We start from the raw sequence: 23374 nt of genomic DNA on the forward strand, positions 1-23374 counted from the left end.
ATAAAATCAAACATATACGTACTCTATGAAACTTGTGCAGGAATGCTTAGAGCATCTTTCTAATTTCCCCACACTGGACACAATTCAAATGTCCATAGGTAGGAGAATGAATACACAGATGGTGGTTTATTCATATATTTTTTGTGGCAATAATACTACAGAGCAAAGACAAAAAATAAGGTACTGATACACACACCAAACTGGATTTGTCTCAAAAACATTGAGTAAAGGAAGGTGGACACAGAAGATGATGACTCTATCTATGTAGCATTCAAGGGGAGGCAAAATTAGTCCATGTTGGTAAAGGACAGAATAATAGTTACTGCTGCAGGTTTTTAACTGGAAAGAGGTCCCAAGGCTCAGGAATTGTTTTATATCATGATCTGGGTCACCGTTATATGGGTGGCTGACTAAAAATTCACTGTGCTGTATACATAAGATTTGTGTGTTATAGGCAATGTAACAAAAAAACAAACATCTAGAATACAAAAATAAACATCTACAATTTTCTAGCAATCTTTCTTTAAGATTTATTTTTATTTATTTATGCATATAAGAATTGGGGTGTAAGCCAGAGGTGGTGGGGGTGAGAGAATTCACCAGAGTGGGGAGCAGAACAGGCAGACTGGTTGAAATACACTGCTGAGGGGAGCAGAGGGTGGGACAGGAGAGGTTTGTTGCACCTTGTGGGTCAGCTACCTGGCTGGGGATAGAACTCATGCCATAGCTTAATAGCACAGAGATTTTAACCCCTGTGCCACCAGGGAGATCCCTAATTTTCTAGCAATCTTTAAGGTAACATTCCAGTCAAAATTTAAAATAGTTCATTAGGGATCATGATAAATGTTTAGAAGCCTCTCCTAAAGTTTTTGGCGTAGAAGACCAAATTGACATACTATTCACGTATGAATATTTGCTCTTTGTTCCACATAAAAACAGCAGACATGATATGTAAAAAGAATAAAGAGAAGCTAAAATGCATTCATTTGTCAGCAAATACCGCTGAAAGACTCAGAACATATTGCTGAAGATTTGAAAATATAAGTATTAGAAAAATATGCAATGTGGAACATTTGCTGTGCAGTTGGTTTTTTCACATGTATCTTTTTTTTTTTTTTTTATTATAGAGGCATGTTTTATTATTTATTTGTTTGTTTGTTTGTTTGTTTGTTTTGTTTATACATGCACTGGGTACAGCCAGAAGCGCGGGAGGGTGAGAGAATTCACCAGAGCCAGAGTGGGGAGCAGAGCAGGCAGAAGGACCGAAGCACACCGCTGAGGGGAGCAGCGGGCGGCAGGAGAGGTCTGCGCGCCATGTGGGACCCTCCTCTGGTGGCCGGGGAGCAGCCGGGGATCGAACCGGCGTCGCAGAGGCTGCGGGCAGCTTCGCAACCCAGCGCTCAACCACTGCGCCACCGGGGAGGCCCTGGTTTTTTCACATGTATCTTAAGTTTATGGTATTTGCTAAATTTTGTTTCAGTGATGAAGACATAAAGAATTTGGTTGTTTTGGAAGCTATTAAAGGAAAGATATCGATAGTAGAGAAAATAGATTCTAAATCGCACAGGACTTTATTAAAGATGGTGTTTTGTAGGAAAATGTGTTTGTAACTCCAGCAGCAAGGGTTACAATGATTGTAGTTTTATAAATAAATGTTCTGGGGTGGGATTTCCGAGTCGGTGCTCCAAAGGAAGACAATTCACAGCATCCATCTCAGGCAAAGAAGTTCCTTAAGAGAACTGGAAGGTAAAAGCACGCAGTGATGCAAGCTGTCACCTGAGTGGTTAATTTCATGAAAACAAGGCATTTGATATATAGTCAAGTCTTTCTGTAATAATGCCAGGGAGTGACCTTAAGAAACAGGTGTTGTTGCAAAAAGAAAAATAAAGCTCCAGATTTTCTGACCTTTTCTGGGATGACAAGTGGCTTTCAATAATATAGGTACGTAGCAGGTAAAATTGAAGAAACTGATTTCTTTCTTTATCCTTAAGTTTAAAAGTGGATTTAAATTTCAAGTCAAGGTGCTGCTTGGAACAATGAATTCTAAATTAACTGCTTTTTTTTTTTAAAAAAAAAAGAAACATGCTACAGAGAGATCATTTTGAAACAGTTGTTTTTAAATGTTTCTAACAGGTTGTGATATTAGCTTTGATTCATATGGTTACAATAAACTCCCGAAGGTACACATTTTACATATTTTACTATTCAAGTAAACTAAATTTAGAACCTGGTTTTCCCGTTACAAAATTGCAGCGTGGTAAACTAATAAAAGAAAACACTTTCCATTACATTGATCCAAAATATGAATGCATTCATTTTAGATCATATTAATCACATTTATATTAATAATTAATATAAGCTTTTAGTGTTAACCAAATATTTTAGTATTGTTAATAAAAGTTAACGTAAAACAGGTTTCGTTTGTTGATTTCTTGTCCTTTTAGCAATCTATTTGGTGATGGTGTAGGTATAGTTATGATTACGGTAGAACATGATAGACATTTGAATAGACAAACACTCACATATAAAGATATTGGGGCTGCATCATCAAAATATTTTTCTGATGGGAGTGTTCAGTCAAAACACCTTGCTCTCTTGGTTCAATCACCAACTGTGCTTCATTTTCCTCCTCCACCTCCCTCCAAGTACTTGGCTAGATGATGGTTAAATGAGTAAAGTGCCAGGGAATGGCTGCATCCCAGTGACCCAGCAGATCTTGGAACATTCTGGAACACTGGACATTTCTATCTCATACCAAAGCAAAAGCTGCCTCCTTGTCCTGACTTGACCACATCACATGCAGACTCTTCCTCAACTGGGTGACTTTCAGCAGCCTGGAAGATCCTTAGTCTTATCTTCTCAGAGTGGATCTAACTCGTTTTGGGTTACCTGATATCTCATCCCATTCCAAACAGCACCGAGTCTCTCTAGAGTATTCCCTGTGTGGCTTTTTTGGGAAGGGAGCAGCTACTGCCCACTGTCCAGCCTGAGGTCAGCAAGGGAGCTTGCATGTGATATTCCAAGACCTGTGCATGCGACACAGGGTGTAAGATAGTTGGAGCCTGTAACTGCCCTCAGAGGTCCTTCTAAAGGTTTGTGTATCTTAGCCCAGCACACACCAACATAGCTCTTAATTCCCTGTGCTCCTTCCAGCCTCTGCATCTTTGCATGTTCTGTTTCCTCTGAACTACCGTCTTTAAACTCAGCTCTCAGGTGAGTGTAGCAGACTCTGTCTACACCCAATGAGTCCTGGGGCTTTGATGGAAGGGTCTAGATGGACAGACAATGTCTCTCAAGCACTTGCCTCTGCGTTTCTGCCTGAGAGTCCCCTGTGGCTGCAGCCCAGCATTCAGCCAGATCCTCCTAGAGGGTGGAAGTGCTGGGGTGGGGCACACACAACCCCTAAGAGCACCCTTCAGATGACAAGGGGTGCAGAGGTGAGGATGAACACCCAGCATCCTCAGCAGTGGGGCAGTGAAATCTCTCAGCACATCCCAGAGTGACTGCATGCCAGTTTGCCCATGGGTCAGCGATCTGTGGCTGTGCCTTTTATCACCTTCCTTCCTCTCTGCATTCATCCCCCAGATGAGTCCCTCACATCTAAGCCCAAACTCAGTGTCAGTTTGTGGGTGAGCCCAGGCAAAGATAGTCAGAGCTCCCCGTTACAGATAGTCTCATTCACAGTACCACACATAATTTGAAGCAGTATACTTTGATTGCTCAATTAATGTTTGTCTCCAGTACATTCTAAACTCACTGAGTACAAGGTCCTGTCTGTCTTGCTCCTCCCAGATCCCACAGACCCCAGCACCCTGCCTGGCACCAATAAATTCTCAGTAATCACTTGATAAATGAAGACATGAATGACTTGGGTCTGGGACTAAACCTGACTAATCTCCCTCACTTCTTCTGTGTGATTTGCAGCAAGTGACAACAGGATCTCTTGAAGCATCAATCGCCTTTCTGGAAAAGGAAGCTAATAATGTCTGCAGCCAGAGCACCAGCAAAGACAAAGGGGTGGAAAGGCAGACATATTCCAAGAGGCAAACACCTGTTCTGGTTGGTTTTTACCTGCTCCCTCCTCATGTGCTGGGATATGACATTGAAGTGCTCTTGACATAGAGACACACTTGGGTAATTGCACCACGCATGCTTCCCTCCAAATGGAGTCCAGTCTCCACCCCTGGTGCAGGGGTGCATTGAATGTCAGGAAAGTAGCAGCTTAGAATTAGTCCAGTGAATGTTCTCAAGCTAACTGTTGGAGAGGTGACCAAAGATCCATGATATCTAGTAATTTGCCAATTTGCTCAGGCACCTGTTGGAAGTACCTCAGATTGGCATGAGGAATGAATCATCATGAAGCTCACGATCAGCCTCATCAACAGCCAGCATCCACCCTCAGTGTGGATTTGTAATGTTTCAGCAGAGTTGTCTGTGTGGTGACTCCCATTCAGGGTCTATTGGGATCTTTGGTTCAGTAAGTTTAGCCAGATTTTATTATAGTTTAACATTAATTTATAGATCATTACTTAGAATGGTATATATGTACATATATTTAGTTTTTTTAGATTTATTTATTTTATTTATACAAGCACTGGATACAGTCAGAAGCGCGGGAGGGGTTAGAGAATTCACCAGAGCCAGAGCAGGGAGCAGAACAGGCAAACTGACAAAATACACTGCTGAGGGGAGCAGTGGGTGGCAGGAGAGGTCTGCGCGCCATGAGGGACCCTTGCCTGGCGGCCGGGGATTGAACTGGCGCTGCAGAGGCTGTGGACAGTAACTCGCAGCCCAGCGCTCAACCGCTGCACCACCAGGGGAGGCCCTACATATATCTACTTTTACAGATATTTGTATATAGCTATATTGTTTAGCATTTTATTATTTATTATATTTACATTATTATGTTTTATATTGGTAAAGCATTTTGCTCAGTAGGATGCTGAGGATTTTTCAAGACCTTGCTACATAAACCTTAGGGACCTCAAGGTTTTCCTCTATCAGTTAGAATTAGTTAGCCTGACTTGAAACAGTAGGATCTTGGGTTCTCCTGGGTCCCCTGGATAACTGGAGGTCATTCTAGTTACCCCTGCCTGTTTGCTTTATGAGTGTCCTATGTGGCAGAAATGTTCACAATTAGTCTTTTCTCCACCATCTTTCCAATGGATGGTGCTATGGAGGCAGGATGGAAGTGGACATCTATGGCAGCCTGCTTGCCTGCTTGCCTGCCTAGCATCCCTAATCTCCTTTAGTGAAGAGAAACATTCCTTTTCTTGTAGGGACCAGTTTACTTAGGCCTGACCAAGGAGGGCCAAAGAGGCCAGTGAGAGATCAATATGAAAATAAAGTCAACAACAACAACAACAAAAAAAGAAAGTCAACATAGAGAAAACTAGCTGAGATATGGATACGGCCAAGTTCAGGTAATAATGTTGAGCTCCTGGAGCAAACGGTACCTGAAGCTGAGACTTTCCATTGCCAGTTTCATGAATCAGTTATATCTCTTTTATGCTTAAATCAGTTTAGGTTGGGTTTCTGTCTTTTGCAGAAACAGAAGGCATTCTGGCCCATACAGAAGGCGTTCTGGCCCATACAGAAGGCATTCTGGCCCATCTCTACTCTAGGCTATAAAAGGCCCCATGAAACTTTAGAAATTTAGGCAAACAAGCAGGAGACCAAAGGTGGCTACTGTCCCCTGGGACTTCTGTCTGCATGTGTAATCAGCTTTTGCCACCATCTTCTCTAGCCACTCGAAGACACAAGGTTGATAGCAAACTATTCATATTGAGGAGTCAGTAATGACACCCCCCTCCCATGACAATCCTTTGGCTCATCCCATAGGACTGTTCACCATGCTTCTGTCCTCCCAGGCTGTCCCTAATCAAAAGGGCACACACTTTGGAGTCAGATTCTGGCCCTGCCACACAGTAGCCATGGGACTTTGGTCATTTTTGTAGCCCACCTTGTTCTGAATTCCCTGTGGTTGTGATAACTTTATCCACATCCTAGGGTTTTTCATAAGGATTCAAGGGCCTATGTAAACAGGCTTCACATAACTTGTAGCATATAGCTGACACTCAATCACAGGTAGCTGGTTTACCAGTCACGAGATATTTACTGAGCCCTTCTGGGGTGCCAGGCCCCTCGCTAAGGATTTTACAGGCACTACTTCATTTAATTCCCCCAACAACCCTAGGAGGTGGCTCTGCTGTACTCCCCATAGGCCAGACACTCTGTTAAGTCCTTCACAAATGACGAAATCATTAAATCTTTGAAAGAACCGGAGCACAGAGTTGGAGGAGCGTGACAAAGGCTGCACAGCACTGCCCTGGATGGCTGCTGCCGGGCCACACAGGGCAGGCGATGCAGCTGTGCCCATGGGTTCCACCTGCCTCAAGGCATTACCCAGGCATCTGAATGGAACCAATTCAAGATTTGGGGACAAGTTTCTGGGGGAGAGAACGGCAGGATGAAGCATCGCGAGAGCTAGAGGACACCTCTCTCCGGTTTGCATTTTGCCAGCACATCTGGGAACGGCGAGGCGGCAGCCGGCTGCCACATTCCTCATCCGGCTAGGACGGCGCTCTGGCTGCTGGGATGGGAACCTGGGCTCTGGAATGTCAGGACAAATCCAGACAGCATTAGTTTGCACCCAAGCTGGGAACCAATAAAACAATGACTGGAAAATAATAATCTACAAACTATTCTTGCTGTAATGTTTCCACAGAAATATACTATGTAGCAAGCTAAGTACATTCTTGGAAACTTGGAAAACCCCCAAAACTGGTAGAAGCAACTATTTTTTTTTTTTTTACTATTTCACAGAGAAGAGAGAGATAGAGGGAAAAAACACACACTTCTTGGATTTAACTTTGTTCACACAAACTTCCTATTTTTCAAAGAAAAACTGGCACCATTTAATCAAAGCATGAAACTATCACTCCAGCAATTTTCAAAAGTTGCTTAAAATTGTGTGACTTGGAAAATTAATTTCTGTCCAGAAGAAGAAACCCGAAACAGGTCTTCTGAGTGAAAATGATTGCCCTCCTTCCCCCGCAGGAGGCACATGGAACAGTGGAAAGGGGCAGGGACAGAAGCTCAGCCAGACAAAAGGCCTGCAACTTGCCTAAAATAGAAAATAAAAGTTAGCAAACCTTTCCGCCTAGCAGGCCCCCTCTTTTTGCAGTCCGCTCTAGAACAGGGAGTAACAGGTAGGAAGCCATCCCTGAGGCTGGTCCTGAAGCATGCAAGTCCCTGAGGCAGTTAAGGTAGAAGTTAAGGCCCAGATTCTCTTTACCCCTATCACCTGGGGTTTGCTTCCCACTTCTGGGGAGCAAGTGCACCCCCAGGCTGACTTGCCTAACTCTACACCCCTCTCCCCTCACCCCTGTTCTCCCAGGCAGCAGCTTTGCTTTGTTCTGCTGAAGCAATTCAAATCACATCGCTGTTTGGCTTCTCCTTAGAGATCTTTGGAGAAAGAGACATCTGACAGGAGCTTTGCTGAAGAAGTCACTGGCCAGGTAAGTTGTTCCTAACTGCGGGACAAGCCTTGGCTTTGAAGTGTGAAGGGCCAGGATTCAAAACCCAGTTTTGCCACTAGTCGTGTTACCTGTGAAAGGGGGAGGATCACTCCTGTCTGTGGGTGTGGTGTGAGGTTGAGGGTTACAGTGAACAGGGGGGGCCTCAGCTTCCACCCTGCCTGGGCCATCTCGCTAAGCACACCTGAGGGGCCAGCAAGGCAAGGAACAAGGGGCAAGGAAAGAAAGCCCCACACCCCACCCTCCCCGCCCCTGCTGGTACTAATCCTCATCTGGAACCTCACTAATGCACCACGAGGAAGATGCACCCCAGCCGGGAAGCGATGCCCGCACCCCCTCGCGCCTCGCCAATGGGAAGTCACACCCTCCAAGCGCAGCTTCCTTCCGAACCAGAGAGCTGGACTGTCCCATAAACAGGGCTTTGTTCCTTCTTTTTCCCGCTCCTCTCCCTTCCCCCGCTGCCTCCCTCCCTCTGCCCCGGCCGGGCCCCGGCGCGCACACAAAAGGCGCCCGCGAGGCGGACGTGCGGGCCGGGGGCTTGTTTACCCCGCGGGGCGCCCCGGCCAGACGCTGCCCGGCGGCGCCACCTACCGGCGGGACGCGGCACTGCGCCGGGCGCGGGCCGCCGGCGGCGATGACCCAACGCCGCAGGCATCTGAGGATAACCTTTCCCCTTTCTTTCCAAGACCAAATAAGGGGGCGCTTCCCTCTGCGCGCCGGGCCAGCGGCGGTTGGTCCGAGGGGCGTGGAAAGGAGGATCCGGGAACTGGGCTGACGGGCTGCAAAACAACCGACCACATTGTTCCGCGGCCGCCGGTCTCCACCGAGGGCAGGCGGGCGCCCCCTGCAGCGGTGCACGCGGGGACCCGGCGGGCGAGCGGGCCAGGGCCCCCCCGCAGCCCCCCAGGCCGCGCCGCCCCACACCCCAGCCCTCAGAAGTGGAGGGCGGGGTGCCCGCGGGGTCGCGCCCCTTTGCGGCGCTCCCTGCAGACCCTCCGGGGCCCCGGGCGGGGGGCACAGCCCGAGGGGGAGGCAGGCCGGGCTGCCAGGCCTCGGAGCCCTGGCGTCGCCCCCGAGGAGGGAGTCACCGGTGGTTGACAGTGTGTGGTAACCACAGAAACCGAGATTTGACCTATATTTTCGAATATGGCCTCAACTCTAGTTTTCCTTCTAGAAGTCAAAGTCAGAGAGTCTGACCTGACTGGCTGTTCATTTTCCTCCTGCTTTGGATTCCAGGATGCCACCCAGAAGCTTGGGCAAGTCAGAAGAGCTCTGGTGCTGGGTGGCGACGACTCGAGAGGGTCCCCGCATTTGGGGCCAGGAGGCAGGGCCAGGCCCAGCGGGCGGGCCCCTCACCAACCCCCTGCCCACCCGTGGTGGGTATGGTTTGGCAGGGCAACTGGCAGATATTTACCAGGATTTTAAATATGTAAACCGTTTGGCTATTTGATTCCACTTCTGAGTTCATCCTATGTGGGTAATGGGTAGTGTATATTCAGATGGTGCTGGCAGGCTCGAGGCTTAACTGAGCATTTACTATGTGCTGGGAACTATTCTAAATAGTTACAAGTACCTGCTCATAACATGCCTGTGCAGCAGGTTATTATAGCCTCCGTTTTATAGAGGAGGAATCTGCCTCAGAGGTTAGAGCTCCACCCTGAATCACCCAGCCAGAGTGGATTTATGGTAGACTCTGGGATCCAGAGCCTGTGCCCTTGACCGCAACACTAAATGTTTATCGATGGGGATTTGATTAATTTAGAGTACATCCGTATAACGGAATACTCTCCAGCCACTTAAATGGTGATGTAGATTGGGAATAATTGGCATGGAAAAATGTCCATGACGTACTGTTGAGTGAAAACAGCTGGTTCCACCACTGCGTGCATGGCACCATCCCGCAGCGGCACAGGAGGGCGCTGGCGGCGCGGGCTGCGGTCACCTGTGCCGGCAGGACTTCAGGTGGGTGATTTCACAGGGATGTTTTCTGTATTGTTGAACCCATGCGTTTTGGAAATGAGTGCATATTATTTTCTACTTTAAAAAAGGCTATTTTGCTTTTGAAAAAGTGACAAAATATTGGGCCTCCCTGGTGGCGCAAGGGGTTGAGACGCACCCTATGAAACTGTCTGCAGCCACTGAAGCCTGAGTTCGATCCCCAGCCAGGGAGATAGCCACATGGCGCAGCAGACCTCTCCTGACTCAACCGCTGCTCCCCTCAGCAATGTATTTCAGTCAATCCACCCATTCTGTTCCCCACTCTGTCTTTGGTGAATCCTCTCACCCCCCACACCTCTGGCCTGTACCCCAGCTCTTGTATGAATAAATAATCTTTATAAAAAAAGACAAAATATTTCTCAGATTATATATCAGAGATATGTAGAATATTTTACTATCTTTTAATATTTCAAACTACTTATTATTCATTATTTAAAATATAACAATTTTAAGATTATATTTTGATATGAAATATATCAGAGAAATGTATAAATATGTATCAGAAATATACACACGTTTTTCATATAGGTATACTGTATACACATAGGGGAAACCACTGTTGAGGCTCTACTCAGATCCCACTTTCTCCAGAAAACCTTCCCAAATCCCTAACGTTGGAAGGAACAGCTCCCCACGCCCCGTACAAGTGAGAACTTGTGTCCAGACACTCAGCTACGTGAGCACATACCTATGTCACCAGCTAAACTGTAAACTCAGAAAGGGAGGCATAGATTGTTGAACTTTTCCCCCTGTTCCTTGCACAGCAGTTTACTCATTGCAGGTTTCAAGTATTTATTGATAGATGGGTAGAAATCCACATTGATGGAACAATCCACAGAAGAATGAATTAATTGCATAATTAGATGTTTGATGCCTGCAGTCTGTTAGCCAGATGATGGTTGCCTTGGGAATAGAGATGTGTCTGTGCTATTTAGCTCCATATCCTGGTACTTGGACAGTGCCTGGCACATAGTAGGTGCTCTGTAAATGTTTACTAAGTAAATGAGCCCAGAGCTGCTCTGTCCCAAGGGGTTCTTCCCCTTGAGAAATTGAAACTAGTTTCTTCTCCTTGTGCAGGAACCTATGTTTACCAGGTGATTAAGCATCTCTTTGAGGCAGACTTCTCAGCAAGAACTGGCTCTAGTTACACAGCAAAATATAGGGTAGCTCCTGGGATTGATGGGAATGGAGGGGGAGACTTGGAAGGGAGTGAAAGAAAAACTTGGCTAAGATCAGGCCAGAGAGGTTGGCTGGCACCCTAGCCACTGCCTCCTCCCCACATAGGCACCCTCTCTGTGACCAGATGTCACCATCGTAAATGGATTCCATCTTGTCCCTTCATCTTTGGTGTGTGTGTGTGTGTGTGTGTGTGTGTGTGTACAATAAACATATTGTGTATGTGACGGTATTGGTGTCTCAGCTCCAACTTCTCCAAAAGAGATGCTCTTTACAAATCTCCCCTCACCTCCAACAACGCAACCCTTCATTACACGCAGGTGGACCTGGTTTCCAGAGCTATGTGCCTGATTTTGTGTTCACAGCTTTGGAATTCATCCCCTATGCGGCTCAGTGCCTTTGCAGGAAGTTCCAATTTAGCATCCTGCAGAAATTTGCCAATTAGGTGATAATTACAAGGGTCTTGGCCTGATGATAATTTGCTAAATTGTCCACTTAGGATTTCGGTATCCCACTCTATGCGCATTTATAAACATACGGACCTGAAATATTTAAAGCTTCATACATTTACTACTACAGGAGAGGCAGATGGCTTTGTTTGAAAGGGAATGAGTTGGTTCTTGGACAAAGTGCAAGAGATAGCAATGCTAGTTTTAATCTTGATCTGGGATCTTGAGAGATCAAACTCTTGCATGGTTAGGGTGAGATGCTATGTGAGTGTAGGAGTGGCCCCCAAGGCAAAGGCACTGTGACACTGGCTGGTGGGGAGGGCATATAAAAAGAAACCACACTCTGACTACCTCCTATCTCCTCTGCCAGCCCAACCACTTTTAGTCATTTGTTCCATTGACTGCCTAATATCTTTCCACTAGGGTGGTAACAACTATTGCAAAGACTCCATTCTGGAGACTTTCTCTGGCCCTTCACAAACTCTGCTCTGCCTCATGGTGTCCGGGAGGGGAAAGTCAATCATCAGCCATGGCCTGTAGGCATCTTCTAACAGCCTCTCACTCTCTAAATGGTGTGTAGTCCACAACAGTCAGCTTGAGATAGGTTCTGCTGCGGTAACAAATAGCTCCCCAAACTCAGTTGCTTAAAACAGAAGCATTTCTTTCTTTTTAAAAAATTAATTGATTTACCATTGATTGCCAATCATATATAAATTTGGGGGGTACATCATCATCTCTATGTATTTATAAACCTCATTTCACCCACCACCAGAGTTCTAGTGCCCTCATTGCTATCACATGAATGCCCTCTCCCCAACTTTCCTAAACCCTTTCTCCTCCCCCTCTAGTAACCACTATATTTTTCAGCATCAAAGAGTTATTTTTTGTCATGTTTTGTACCTCATTTTTTGTATTTGTAGTTCACCCATGAGTGACACCATTCAGTAACTGTCTTTCACTTTCTGATTTATTGTCACAGTACAACCCCCTCAAGTTCCATCCTATCGAAAATATTTCACCCTTTTTTGATAGAGGAACTCTGAATAGCGGCCTGTGCTGCTGTTTGGAGAGCTGCATGGCCGCTGCAACCGTGAGCTAAAAAGCAATTGCCCAGAATCAGCTGGTCCCTTGACCCCTGCTGGCTGAGGCCTGGCTATGTGCTCTTGGTCACCCTACCTGGCTCTGGTCACCTACCCTTCTCCTAACCTGTACCCCTTGCTCCACTGAAACACCCACTCTTCCCTCTCCAGGGCCAAAAATATTTGGAGGGTAACGGAAGAACATAGAAACAAACAGGTTCTCATCTTGTGTGGAAAGCTGATGGGTTTTGCTCTGGTGGTGGCTGGAGGAGATGGAAGAACAGCTTGCTTCTCTCTCCCTGGCACTGGCCCCTTCATAAGGACTTGCCACATCCCAGGTTCCCACCAAAGAAAGAATCACTCCCATGTGCCTGCAAGGAAGTCAACAAGTGCCCCCCGGACTGCCACTAGGAACCCACTTGAAATAAACGAATTTGTGCTAGTTATAGACATGTTTTACGGCTCCATCTATTTAAATGATGGCAGATGTCTTCTAATATTAATGAGGATGATTCTGGAAAAAAATGTTTCTAGAAAGGTGGTTTTTGTTCTTCCAGAACATTGGAATTTCCTCATTTCATTACCAAGCGAAGGCTCCCCCTCTCCCTCTTCCTTATGATTAAAAACCAATTTGCATTGGTCCAACCACTATGGAGAGCTGTGTGGAGATTCCTCAACCTACTAAAGATAGAGCTTCCATATGATCCAGGAATTCCACCCCTAGGTATTTACCCAAAGGACACAGAAACATTAATTCCAAAGAGCACCTGCACCCCTATGTTTATAGCAGCACTGTTTACAATAGCTAAGCTTTGGAAACAACCCAAATGCCCAAAAATAGATGACTGGATCAAGAAGATGTGGCCCATATACACCATGGAATATTACTCAGCATTCAAAAAAGATAACACACACAGTTTGCAGCAACATGGATGGCGCTGGAAGGGATCATGCTCAGCGAAATAAGCCAAAAAGAAAAAGAAAAATACCGGATGGTCTCACTCATAGCAGGAATCTAGAAAACATAAATAAGGGACCAGGAAAAAAATCAAAATCAACAAACAACTATGAACCAGAGACACTCTATGGGGGAGGGGGATGGGGAAAGGAGGGTTGGGGTCAAAATAAGGGGATTGCAATTGTATGGGGAATATAAAAATAAAATTTAAAAATAAAAAACAAATTTGCTCTCATGTTTGTGTGTGGCTGTGTGTTTAGACCACATGCAAGAAATCAGACAAAGCCTGGTATTGGAACCGAGGTCAGATTAGGGAGAAAACAATCTTCCAGCTCTGTTTAGAGAAACCAACACGGAAACACAAATTGCAGTGAGAACCCCTGACAGTCATGTGAAGTATTAATGCATCATTGTAAAGTTTTTTTTAAATCACATTTCTCAAAATCACATCTCACCACCCCCCCCCCATTGGGCTGCTAGGAGCAGTGCAGCTGTTCACATGTGTGATGGTGTGCAGCCGGGCGGGCGGGGGCATGCCATCTCTCCCCCAGGCTCACCGGGACGGACATGCCAGTGTGATGCCCCAAAGATGCTATTATTACACCTACATTACAGATAAGAGACTGAATCATCAAAAACATTTGCAATGATCCGCCTGGTGTCAACTTAGAAGTCCCTGGTAACAGTTTTGAAGGTCCCGCTGATCTACTCTGGCTGAGATGAAATCAGTTACCCAGGCCAAGGTCAAATGGACAAAGGTGGGGCAGGGGAGATTCCTAAACTCTGCCCTTAACCCACTGTGTGGGAGAGAAGGGCAGGAGGGAAGGGTGGGCGGCCGCAACCACACACCTGCTGTTGGCTGACCCTCGGGCTTGGGGCGAGACAGCTTCCAAATGAACAGACTGGTGGCGGCGTTGCCCCAGGGCTGCTCAGGAGGGGGAGCACCTTCCTCAGGGCCTCCGATTCCCGTGTCTTCCAGTGGCCTGTGATGCTGGTAGTGACAAGGCTCCTCTCTGTTCGGCTCCTATTTTGAGGCCATAAAAGCCAGGGGTTTGGAGCCTCCCCTGGTGGCGCAGCGGTTGAGCGCTGGGCTGCGAAGCTGCCCGCAGCCTCTGCAGCGCCGGTTCGATCCCCAGCCGCCCGCGAGGGTCCCACATGGCGCGACAGACCTCTTCTGCCACGCCTGCTGCTCCCCTCAGCTCCCCTCAGCAGTGTATTTCGTCAGTTTGCCTGTTCTGTTCCCCACTCTGGCTCTGGTGAATTCTCTCACCCTCTGGGGCTTCTGACTGTACCCAGTGCTTGTATAAATAAGTAAATAAATAAATCTTAAAAAAAAAAAAAAAAAAAAAAAGCCAGGGGTTTGCTTCTCCCAAAGGTACATTGATTTGAGCTCAGAATGAGACAGGGACCAGAGTTTGAGCAGCTTGGAGAGGGCGGTGGATTCTGAAAACACTGCATTTCAAATATGAGAGGGGCTTATGTCTGCAGGAGACGGGGCTAAGTGCATCTTTGGGAAGCCATCTCCCAGGTTCGGGAAATGCCATCACTGAATGTTTGTACATCTGCCCCCCACCCCCAGCATCCCCTCCTATTCCTCTTTGCAGTGCAGGATCTTGAAAACAGAAGATGCAGACCACACATTGCATCCAACTTTCTAATATGATCCCTTTGGACTCCACAGTGTTTTAAATAAAAACAAGTTCACATTTTAAAATCGTGTCTCCTGCTGCTTAAGAAAACACTCTGGAATTCTAGCAACGCTTCACTCACATTGGCAGGTGGCTGCCAGGGGCCCCTTGTGGGAGGGGACCTGCTCTCTCTCCCCCCCCCCCCAATGCACCCAAATTGGCACATCCTCCCATATGGAAGCTGAGAATCTGTTGTCTTTTACCACTTGGCTTGCATCATTGTTTTTCTTAGAGAAGATGCGTTTTTCTTTGTACCTCGGCCTCTATCAGACATGAAAAAAGAGGAAGCTAAACATGCCTGTTCCCTCAATGGCTAGCTCCTCAGAGACACTGGGGTTCGCATCCCTTGATACAGAAGATCGCCTCTCCTGTAGGCCAGATGCCGGCGAGCTTTCTCTTGGATAATGCTTTTCCTAAAGGAGGGATCTGGGCCACCTGCAACATCCAACTGTTGTTTGTTTTCAAAGAAATATTAATAATAAAGCTAATATTTATTGAGCACTTACTCTGTGCCTGGCAATTTTCCAAGCACCTTCCATAAATTAACTTACGTAATTCTCACAAGAAGATGCAGTAAAAACAATTATTACTATTTTATAGATGACAGCACAGGAATAAAGAGCTTCAGCAACTTGCCCCGCTTGTCTTAAGAACAGGTCAATCGTGACCGGAGGAGGCACAGCAGACACTGAAGTCCTGCCCCTGGGCGCCGCGTGTCTTTCCTGGAGCAACTGCACAGGGTTACTGGTCAGGGTTGGCCTAGCCAGTGCCCCCGCAGTCACCCCCAGATCTCAGTGTCTTAAACCCACAAAGGTTTACTTTTTGTGTCTACCACCTGATTCTGGAGGGTCCCCTGGTGTGTCACTGTCACCCCGGACAGTCAGAGCTGACCCTGCTGGGTCCTTACCAGCTGCCCCCTGACCGCAGAAGGGGAAGAACTCAAAGGTGCGTCAGCTGTGAAAGGCTTCCTGCAGCAAGCGGCGGTTATTACTTCTATCCGCATTTCATTGGCCAAAGGAAGCCACTGGCCTTGCCCACTCCGAGGGGCCGGGGAGGGGAATCCTGCAGAGAAGGGCTGGTCAACAGTCCACGGGGCCGGAGGGAGGTGGATCTGTGGAAGTTCCTGAGCCTCAGAGAACAAGCATGGCTGTTTGGTAGCCCCAGGACATGGTGTGGCCCAGCGTGGAGACCTGGGCTTTTCTCCCCACCTCGGCTCCTGCTCCCTAGACAGGCTTGATGACTCCAGGAGCCTTGAGAGGGTGATCTAGCAGGGGTTCTGGCATGGAGAGAAGTGCATTCTGCTACCCAAGGCCTTTGCATATGCTGTTGCCGCTGCCTGGATCTCTCCTCCTGACCCCACCCAGATCCCTATTCATCCTTCACGTTCCTAGTCATCCTTCATGTCTCAGCAGTGAATTCAAGTTCCCCGGGAAGCCTCCCCCTCAGCTTGGAGTGGGTTGGGCCCTCCAGTTTTTCTCCTTCAGAACACTCCGTAGTTTCACTTTTAGGCAATTAAATTTGTGTGATAATGCAGTTTGTGTTGGTCTTCCCTAAAAACCTTGCAGCTTTGGGCCTCCCTGGTGGCCTAGGGTTAAGACTCAGCACTATCACTGCTATGGCCTGAGTTCGATCCCTGGGCAGGGAGCTGCCCACATGACACAGCAGACCTCTCCTGTCTCCCCACTGCTCCCCTCAGCAGTGGATTTCAGTAGATCCACCTGTTCTGCTCCCCACTCTGTCTCTGGTGAATCCTCTCACCCTCCCCCCACACCTCTGCCCTACACCCCAGCTTCTACACAAAAATATATTTTAAAAAATTAAATAAAACCTTGCAGCTTTCTGAGGGCCAGTCCCAAGCCCGTCTTGCTCACCTTCCCACCCCCAGTGCCTGCCGCAGAGTCCTTCATGTCGACTGAATGAATGACGAGCAGTGAGGGACAGCAGCTGCTGAGCAGGACTGTGAGTATACATGAGGTCCCCCCTTAGATGACACCATGAAATGATGGTGGGGGGGGCTCCAGGGGTCCTGAGATCCTGCAGTTGATGTGGAGTCAAGACAGGAAAGAGTCCACAGGAAGACAATCACTTATTATTATTTGTACAGGGGATGCCCCAGAAGGAGGATGGGGCAAGGCCAGGAACAAGAGGATAATGTGGGAGGTCGTCCAGGGAAGTGAGGCAGTGAGGCAGGGGGGTGAGGAGTCTGCATCACCCAAGTGGCTACTGTGGGCCACTTAGCACAGCCCCTGGGGCACGTGGGGTGGTATAACCCCAGCTCAAAAAAGTTATTCTGCCCCATCTGGGGGTGGAGAAACTGGGATGTTAAGACACCAACCCCACTTGCTCACTGGTGACAGCAGCTCCCAGGGGCCTGTGAGTTTTCCTGTGGCTTCTGTAAGGGCATGAGCTTCGGCTCTGCTCCAGGGTCCTGAAAATCCAAGTTTGCCTTTTCCGGCCCTCTGGGAGTAGGCTGGGGGTACTCGCCCAGTCTCAGCTAGTCCTGTGCACAATGTGTTCAGGGCTTGGCTGTATCTCTATTGCCCTCTTATTCACCATTCATCATTTCATTTAATAGACTCTCAAACTTTTATTGGGCTTCTTCTGTTTGGCAGGCACTGAGCTGGAGACTGGGGTACAAAATCAGATAAAACACAGTCTCTGCTCTGCAGTACTTTATGAAGCCCTATTCCAGTACTTGGAGAGGTGTTGAATGCCAAACAAATAAATTCATTTGGAGAGCTGTGAAAAGCATCCCCCCTTCTTGGAGTATCACAAAACACACTGACACTAAAGGCTCTGAGAAGGACTGTAAAGGGAAATCTCTAGCTTTTTGACCCAGAATTTCCCAAACTTATTTGACATTGGAACCCTTTCATATCAAATTGTCTATATTAACTTCTCAAGAACTAGAATTCTGTGGAGCACACTTTGATAAAGCCATTGAAGGCCTCCAAAGAACAAGAAGGTTGAGTAAGGAGGAGCTCCCTCTCTGTGAGCTGAGGCATTGGTTCTCTTTGGCCTCAAACTTGGACTGGAACTTACACTTTTGACTTTCCTGGGTCTCCAGTTTGCTGAGTGCAGATCTTGGGACTCCTCAGCCTCCGTAGTTATGGAACAATTATAAAGACTTGTTAGTTGCTTATAATAAATCATACATATGATCATATATACACCTGTGTGTTTCTATCCTATTGTTTCTGGTTTTCTCTGGAGAACCCTGACCAAGACAAATTTGGGAGCAGATTTTTGGTAGGATAGTGCATGGGGTCTCAAAAGTCACGGGGTGCTTTGAGTGGCTAGAATGGGCATCTTAAGACTTTCACGTAAATTCCTCATTCTGGAGTGTAGCCACCATTCCATCTCTTGCTAAGTTAGAGTTCTTTGTTCTAGGAAACATGTATATTTGTGTTTTCACTAAGGACATTGTAAATTCTGATGGGAAAAAGTCCAAATAGTGGAAACAGTGATACAGTTATTACACTTAGTCTTGAGGCTAATTTTGTTGCAAATTTTTCCTTAAATGATGTTTCTTGACTTTGCCCATATTCATTATGAGTTCAGCACTTACAGGAAACCAGCATATGGCTTTTTAATGAATCAACAGTGCATGACCAAGAAGTGTGGAGGTTGGTGTTTATTTTGAGATCAAAGAGAGAAAAATGAAGCCCAGAGGTACTTGTTTTCCGGAAAAATCACACTACTGTATGTTAGGGAGATGGGAATCTTCTTAATTTAACAGTTTTTTTCCTGACTGTCCTATTTACTCCCACCACTAATCTGATTCTATAAATAGGGTTTAAATATTGCACCCCTAGCTATTTACTACACAGTTGATTATGTCCTTTTAATTAAGAGATTTCCAAAGAGCCTCATTACATTTTAGCCTTTGCAGCCAAACAACAGAGGGTGTGGCCTTTCTGCAAAGAATGACTTTCTGTAATTTATATCCAAGAAAATGCAGACAAGGAAGCCCCCAGGTGTGCCTCCCAGACTTGAGGGAAAGTCAGGTTTTGAAGACAATACTGTCTTCCTGGAACACAAAAACAAGATGCATGCTAACTGCATGCTTGCAGTGTGAGGCCAAAGGCCGCCAGAATACCTAGTCTCAGATCTGGCTTGTTCAATCTCTTCCTGCTTCCTAGACACTTTTACTTCGCCTACCAGAGTTCTGCAAAAAATCTGGTCGCTGAATTGCTGTTTATGTGGCCCACACGCCATCTAGTGGCTAGCAGGGAAATTGCAAAAATAGCTTCACAGGTCACATGCCAAACTACTCCCATGCGGGCTTCAGCCTCAGTGATGCACAAGGCGCTGGTTCTCAGACTGTGCTGAGCGCTCAAAACACCGCGCAGCTTGTAAAATTTTGATGCCATTTTGCACCCCAATTAAATCAGATTCTCTGATGGGGGCCCAGGCAGCAGCATTTTAAAAACTCCCCCAGATGAGACCAGTGAGAATAAGCGATCTTTGCCAGCAAAACGAGGTATGAAAAGGTAGAAATATTTCCTGCGGTTATTTCGCATTTTGTAAACAAGATTTTCATGTATGAAAGTTTCTTTTGTGTCTCTTTAAAAGGGGGTCATTCATACAGACCAATGGAATCGAATAGAAAATCCAGAAATAAACCCACAGATTTATGGTCAACTAATCTTTGACAAAGGAGCAAAGACTATGCATTGGAGCAAAGAAAGTTTGTTCAATAAATGGTGCTGGGAAAACTGGGTCGCTACATGCAAAAGAATGAAGCTTGACCACTACCTCACACCATACACAAAAATCAACTCAAAATGGATTAAAGAACTAGACATAAGACCTGAAACCATAAAATACATAGAAGGAAATATAGGCGAAACACTACGGGATTTGCACATCAAAGACATCTTTAAAGACACATCACCCAAAGCAGTGATAGTGAAGAGAAAGATAAACAGCTGGGACTACATCAAATTAAAGAGCTTCTGCACAGCAAAAGAGACAATAACAAAAACAAAGAGAAACCCCACCAACTGGGAGAACATTTTTGCACCCAACACTAATGATAAAGGACTGATCACAAAAATCTGCAAAGAGCTGATGAGACTCAGCAACAACAAAGAAAATAATCCAGTCAAAAAATGGGCAGAAGAGCTAAAAAGAAACTTCTCTGAAGAAGAAATGCAAATGGCCAACAGGCATATGAAAAAATGTTCAACATCACTTGTAATCAGGGAAATGCAAATCAAAACTACCATGAGATACCATCTCACACCAGTGAGAATGGCACATATTAAAAAAACTAGCAACAACAAATGTTGGCGAGGATGTGGAGAAAAAGGAACTCTTTTGCACTGTTGGTGGGAGTGCAAACTGGTCCAACCACTATGGAGAGCTGTGTGGAGATTTCTGGACCTACTAAACATAGAGCTTCCATAGGATCCAGCAATTCCACTCCTAGGTATTTACCCAAAGGACACAGAAACATCAATTCCAAAGAGCACCTGCACTCCTATGTTTATAGCAGCACTGTTTACAATAGCTAAGCTTTGGAAACAACCCAAATGCCCAAAAATAGATGACTGGATCAAGAAGATGTGGTACATATATACCATGGAATATTACTCAGCATTCAAAAAAGATAAACACATGCAATTTGCAGCAACATGGATGGCACTGGAAGGGATCATGCTCAGCGAAATAAGCCAAAAAGAAAAAGAAAAGTACCGGATGGTCTCACTCATAGCAGGAATCTAGAAAACTTAAATAAGGGACCAGGAAAATGAATATAAGAAAGTGAAAATCAAAATCAACAAAAAACTATGAACCAGAGACACTTTTTGGGGGGTGGGGGGCGAGGGGAAGGATTGGGGTCAGAATGGGGCGTTTGCAATTGTATGGGGGAATATAAAAATAAAATTTAATATTTAAAAAAAAAAAAACTATAATTAGAGAAAAAAAAAATAAAAAAAAAAAAATAAAAGGGGGTCATTAAAAAAAAATAGGCTCAGGGCCTCCCTGGTGGCGCAGGGGTTAAGACGCAACCTATGAAGCAATCTGCAGCCACTGCAGCACGAGTTCGATTCCCAGCCAGCCAGGGAGAATCCCACATGGCGGGACTGACCTCTCCTGTCTCGCCCGCTGCTCCCCTCAGCAGTGTACTTCGGTCCATCTGACTGTTCTGTTCCCTGCTCCGTCTCTGGTGAATCCTCTCACCACCCCCCATCTCTGGCCTGTACCCCAATTCTTGTCTAAAAATAAATAAATGTTTTTTTAAAAAATAGGTTTAACATGCAGAATACCAGAGAGGTTGCAAACACATACTTGAATCCTAGTGCTTGGTTCCGACCGCAACTTCACCACACACCTGCTTTCTGGCCCTGGGTGCCCTTCACCGCCAGGGTGGATGGAAGCGAAGCGCAGTCTCACTGGGTTCTCCAATGTTTCCATGAGTTAATACCTGTGGGTTATTTAGAACTGACCCTACTGCATAATAAATGTCATTTAAATGTATGTTATGAAGGGTCCATAACATTACTTAGCAACTTGCTTTTCCAACTAAACTATGTACCGGACATCACCTATGATGGGCTCATAAAATAGATCTAACTCATTCTTCATTAACTGAAAAATGACATTTTAGGATAGCATCCACCAAATGCATTTGCTGGGTTAAATGGTATATACGTTGCACATTTTAACCAATGCTGCCAGACAGCTTCCTTTATCAAAAGGATAGTAAATTTTACCTTAACAATTCTTTTCTAAAATTAAAGGTTGTTATTAATTTTTTTAAAGATTTATCTATGTATGCATACAAGAGCTGGGCTACATGCCAGAGATGCGGGGGGTGAGGGGATTCACCAGAGACAGAGTGGGGAACAGAACACACAGACTGTCTGAAATACACTGCTGAGGGGAGCAGCGGGCAAGACAGAAGAGGTCTGCTGCACCATGTGGGTTTCTCTCTGGCCAGCCAGGGATCGAATTCATGCAGCGGAGGTTGCGGATTGCTTTATAGTGTGGTGCTTAACCCCTTGCGCCACCAGGGAGGCCTGTTGTTAATTTTAAAACATCTGGAATTTCCTCAATGTGCTAAAATGCTTTTTGTACAGGTCAAGGAAAACACCATTGATATTTCTATTGAAATTAATTTCAGGTAAATATTATTGGGAAATTATTGACACTTTTATGATTATTAATTCTCCCATCCAGGGACATACTGTGTTTTGCCATTTGTTCAAATATTATTTTTATAATCTTTAATAAAATGTTATGACTTTCTTCAGGGAGGTCTCATAATTTATGGCAAATTTTAATGAAGCAATAAGATAAACCCAAAAAACACTTAGTCCAAACATCCAGCATATAGCACTATAAAGACTCTTAGCTATTATTATTATTGTTGCTATTTTCATGATTAGCTTTACGTAAACTCATTAAATAAAATAATAGAAAAGTCAGGCTTTAAAAATCCTTACTGATGAACTCACACAAATTCTCAATATTTGTAAAAAAGTCAATGCTCTCTAAAATTGATCTTTGGACTCAATGCAATCTCAATAAAGATTCCAGACACTTTGTGTGTGTGTGTGTGTAAATTCAAAAGTTGATTGTAAAATTTATATAGCAATGTAACATGCCAAAAATAACCAAGCAAATCTAGAAGAAAAAGATCAAAATAAGAGGACTTACACTGTAGGATATGGAGACTTGTTATGAAGGTCAATCAACTAAGATAACATAAACTAAAGCAAGATCAGACAGGTGATCAACAGAACAGAACGAAGGTTGGAAAAGTGACACTTCTGACAAAAGTGGCACTCTTGCATCAGAGCAATGGGAAAGGATGATCTTTTCAATAAATAGTGTTGGGTCAGCTAGACATCAACGTGGACAAAATTTATGTTGGTTTCTATGAACACTCTATGCAAAAATCAATTCCAGAATTATTATGGTTCTAGATGTGAAAGGTAAAACAGCAAAGTATATAAAAGATAATGAAGGAAAATAACTTAAGGATATTGGGATAGTTAAAGATTTTTTATACAGTACACAACCATACAGAAAACTAAATAAAAAATCCATAAATTGGTCTACAATAAGAGTAAGAATTTCTGTTCGTCAAAATACACCACTAGTTGGCTCAATATAGGAACAACAATAATGTACCATACCAAGAGAATAATAAAATAAAACAACATAGTCATCTCAAGAGATGAAGAAAAAACATTCGACAAAATCTTGAATCCTTTCATGGTAAAACGACAACAACAACAACAACACAACAGACACTCAATAAACCAGGAATAGAAGGAAACTTCTTCAATCTGATAAAGGGCATCTATGCAAACATCGCAGCCAACATCATTCTTAATGTGGAAATATTTAATGATGAAGTGATAAAAGAACTATGATTCTCTTATGATCAGGAACAAGGCAAGGATGTCCACTCTCAACACTGCTATTCAACATTGTTCTGGAGGGTCTAATCAGGGCAGTTAGCCAAGAAAGT

The 23374-nt window shown here is 45.2% G+C and overlaps 1 long non-coding RNA gene across 1 annotated transcript; it reads left to right on the forward strand.

Moving 5' to 3' along the window:
* The first annotated feature begins 3924 nt into the window (after positions 1-3924).
* LOC129145823 (uncharacterized) lies at positions 3925-7422 on the forward strand. Its single transcript, XR_008551913.1, has 3 exons — positions 3925-4059; positions 5280-5423; positions 7400-7422. It is a non-coding gene; the product is annotated as an uncharacterized LOC129145823 (long non-coding RNA).
* Positions 7423-23374: the final 15952 nt, after the last annotated feature.

Source organism: Talpa occidentalis, unplaced genomic scaffold (genome assembly GCF_014898055.3).
Source record: "Talpa occidentalis isolate TD23 unplaced genomic scaffold, MPIMG_talOcc4v2.1 talOcc4.14, whole genome shotgun sequence".
In the NCBI taxonomy this organism is placed as follows: Eukaryota; Metazoa; Chordata; class Mammalia; order Eulipotyphla; family Talpidae; genus Talpa; species Talpa occidentalis.